The 3,681-nt window shown below is 47.3% G+C and overlaps 1 pseudogene; it reads right to left on the bottom strand.

Moving 5' to 3' along the window:
• Positions 1-2,424: 2,424 nt before the first annotated feature.
• LOC123838634 (olfactory receptor 10P22-like) lies at positions 2,425-3,364 on the bottom strand (annotated as a pseudogene).
• Positions 3,365-3,681: the final 317 nt, after the last annotated feature.

Here is a 3,681-nt window from a genome sequence, read left to right as displayed (position 1 = left end):
CTCCTCCCTCTCATGCTCACTCTCTATCATTCTCTCTCTCTCTCAATAAATAAATAAAAATCTTAAAAAAAAAAGTAATCCCTACACCCAACATGGGGCTCAAACTCACAACCCAAAGATCAAGAGTTACACGCTCCACCAACTGAGCCAGCCAGGCACCCCCTGAATATTTCTTTCCCTGGAAAGATAGAACAGTCCTAAATCCCTGTGACCAAATATTTTATGTGACATACTTATATTAAAAAATTGTTAGTTGTTTATCTGAAATCCAAATTTAACAGAGCACTCTGTATTTTCCTAACAATTCTATCCAGGAACCCTGAAAATAGGGGACCTCCACCTCCAGAGCTGATGTCACGATCTCAAGTGAGAAAAGCATGAAGCCACCTAGGGTGAGCCAGTCTGATTTCATCATGCCCTCCTCTTGTCATATCCCCAGCTCAGAACAGTGGAGAAAAAGTTCTTTCCCCTCGTCTTGTTCAGACACCAACTCTGTCAAGAAGTCATCCTTGGGTCTGACTGTGATGCCTCATGTTGCCCCTCAGTCCACCTCGGTCTCACCCAGTCCTTGGTCAACTGAGGGAAGGTGGGTTCTTGTCTTCTTCATCACACCTTTTCTGCACTATAAGAATATTAAATATTCACCCCTCCTCACCTTTCTTTTCCCCAGGCCATCTAACACCAACATATTCCTGGCCCTTAGTCCACTTCCTTGCCCTGAAAATTGGACTGTAAAACAGTAAAAATTCTTTTGGAAGGCAATTTGGCAATATGTTTCAAAAGCTCTAAAACTGTACATGTTTTTAGCCAGCAATTTTATTTCTAGAAGTTTGTGTTCATAAAAGACATAAGAATACAAAGATATAATTGCAATGATTTCTATCTCTGCAATATTCATACCAAAAATGATTAATTCCAATAATAGGAGTTGCTTAATATTATAGTATTTATCCATATATTGATACTATAAGGATATTAAAATCATGCTTTAGAATTCTACCTGTATGGAGGCGCCTGGGTGGCTCAGTTGGTTAGGCGGCTGCCTTCAGCTCAGGTCATGATCCCAGGGTCCTGGGATTGAGTCCCGCATTGGGCTCCCTGCTCTGCGGGGAGCCTGCTTCTCCCTCTCCCACTCCCTCTGCTTGTGTTCCCTCTCTCGCTGTGTCTCTCTCTGTCAAATAAATAAATAAAATCTTTAAAAAAAAAAAAAGAATTCTACCTGTATGGTAAAGTACTACAATATAGCTTAATATGGTGGAAAATAAAGGTTATAGAACAATTTAAATAATAAAATCCCATTTTTAGTTTTTAAAAATATATTTATATACATATATAGAGGGAAACCAGAATGCAATAATTTCCCAAGGACATTAACACCAAAATGGTAATAGTTATTTTCTTTTCTTCTGAATGCAAAATTCTCTGCAATTAACAATGTTAATTTTGTAAACTGAAAATCAATGCTTTTTTAAAGGCCCCCATTTATTGTGTCTTGAGAGTGATTTCCCTGCTTGTACTGGCCCCTCCTACGGCTTATTGCTGAAGGAGAGTTCATGAACAAACAAGAACTGGCTTCCCAAGAAAAGTAAAATGGTGCCAGGTCTCTCTGGCCAGCAAATCAAGGTAGCCTCCAAGTAGAAATTGGGGACAGTTTACAAGAAACAAAAGCATCATCTTGGGAGTCTAGGGGTCAGATCAGACCTTTTGATTGGTCAAAGGAGAGAAATTGTATGTGCCTTTCTACCTTACGACCAGAAGAGAAAATAGAGAGCAAGTCAGGCAGCAGGTGAGAAGGAAGTTAAGTAGAGAATATCAACACCTCAGGGATCCCAGGATAGCCATTGTAAATCAGGAGTGAAGTACTAGACAGATGCTTCCAGACCTAAAGCAACACCAAGGAAGACTCGGCCCGAGTGTCTGAGCCAGATCCTAGTCCTGTTCCCTCCCTGCCAACCCAGTCACACAGACCAGACCTTGCGCCTGGAGTAAAGGAGCTCTTGCTGTACCAGAGGCAACTGATATGAGAGAGAAAAGCTTGCAATGAGGAGTCCGGGAGAAGAAGATAGAGAGATCTCCAGGAATCGTAGCCCCAGAAGGTGCCCTGAGCCTCCAAATAGAGCAAGAATTGCTCAATCTGCACCCAAGATGGGCACAGCCGCCTTCCCTCCTCAGCCTTCCCTCAAGTGCATGTTTTTGCAGCTCTGCACCTACAAACAAGTCAGGTCAAGGCCATAAAAGGAGACTTCCAGAAGCGGAGCTCTGAGCAGCACGTCAGTGGCTTGGGCCCTCCAGCTGGGCAGGCCAAGGAATCCCACATTCACAATGAACAGAGCAGGCCTGACCCCTGGCGTCTGAGGGTCCTAGCTTCTCTCTCCTCTGAAAATACCCAAGGATCAGGCCTTTATCTCCAAGAACTCGAGGAAATCAAGGGTTCCAAACATATCTCTTCACAAGGCACCTCATTGCCCCTGTGACCTCCTTGTCCCTCAGAGTGTAGACAAAAGGGTTGAACACAGGAGCAACAACTGCGTAGAAGAAGGCAAGGATCTGGTCCGTGCCCTCAGAGGAGCCTGCCCAAGGCCTCATATAGGCAACTGTCCCAGTCCCAAAAAAGAGCATGACCACAAACAGGGGGAGGAACAGGTAGAGAAGACTTTTCGTCACCCCTGGGATGTCACAACCCCAAGGATGGTGGCAAGGATACAGGCATAGGAGGCTATGATCGGTAAGAAGAAGGGGGTCAGGATGAAGGCCATCGTGACGGCAAGATTGCCCACTTTGCCCCAGAAGGTGCTGGCACTAGCCAGTCTCAGCACAGGCAGGACGTCACACAGGAAGTGGTGGATTGTGTTGGCACCACGGAAGGGCAAAGTAAAGATGAAGATGGAGTGAGTGGTGGTACCAGTGACGAGGCCCATGAGGTAGGAGGCCCCCACCATACTCACATGCACCCCCCGGATCATCAGGGGGGTATAAGGCAGCAGCCTACGGATGGCAGTGTAGTGGACACGGCCCTGGCGGTAAGCAAACAGCCTTCAGCGACGCCAGAGAGGGCAGAGAAATACAGCGGGGTGAAGCAGCGGGCGGCTGAGATGGTGGGGCAGGAGGCAAGGAGGTCTGCCAGCATCCTAGGCACGAGAGTTGTGGGGTAGAGGATTTCCACCAGGGAGAAGTGGCGAAGGAAGAAATGGGGGAGTGCAGGGCAGGGTCTGCCAGCGTGAGAAGGACGGTCAGGGAGTTGCTCAGCAAGGTAACCAGGTAGATGCAAAGGACTCCCCAGAACAGAGGGCCCCGAAGGGAACCAAAACCTGAGAACCCCAGCAAAATAAAATTCCCTTACCACTGTGCCATTGCCAGCCCCCATGTCCTCAAGTCCAGGCTGGAAGAAGGAGCCAAGAGGGGGCTCATGTGGCACGAGAAGGCAGCCAGGCAAAGACAAAGGCTCCCACTGCAGCAGGAAAGGCATGAAATAGTCTGCAAGAACATTCCAGTTCCCAGGGATAGGATGGGTGAGTGCCTGAGCTGCTAGCGATTTCCTCCCAGAAAATCCCTTAGAACAGAAAGAAGATAAACCAGGGGAGTGGAGGGAGAAGGCAGACCTTCCTCCAGCCTGGGAACTTCAAAGACGCCTGGGTGGCCGTTCTAGTCACTGAGTACTGAGTACTAGGAGCAAAGAGCAGG

This window comes from Mirounga angustirostris, unplaced genomic scaffold, assembly GCF_029215605.1.
Source record: "Mirounga angustirostris isolate CCGP_5_RB_7025 unplaced genomic scaffold, mMirAng1.0.hap1 SCAF_5, whole genome shotgun sequence".
In the NCBI taxonomy this organism is placed as follows: domain Eukaryota; kingdom Metazoa; phylum Chordata; class Mammalia; order Carnivora; family Phocidae; genus Mirounga; species Mirounga angustirostris.
This window is presented reverse-complemented; position numbering and strand designations above follow the sequence as displayed.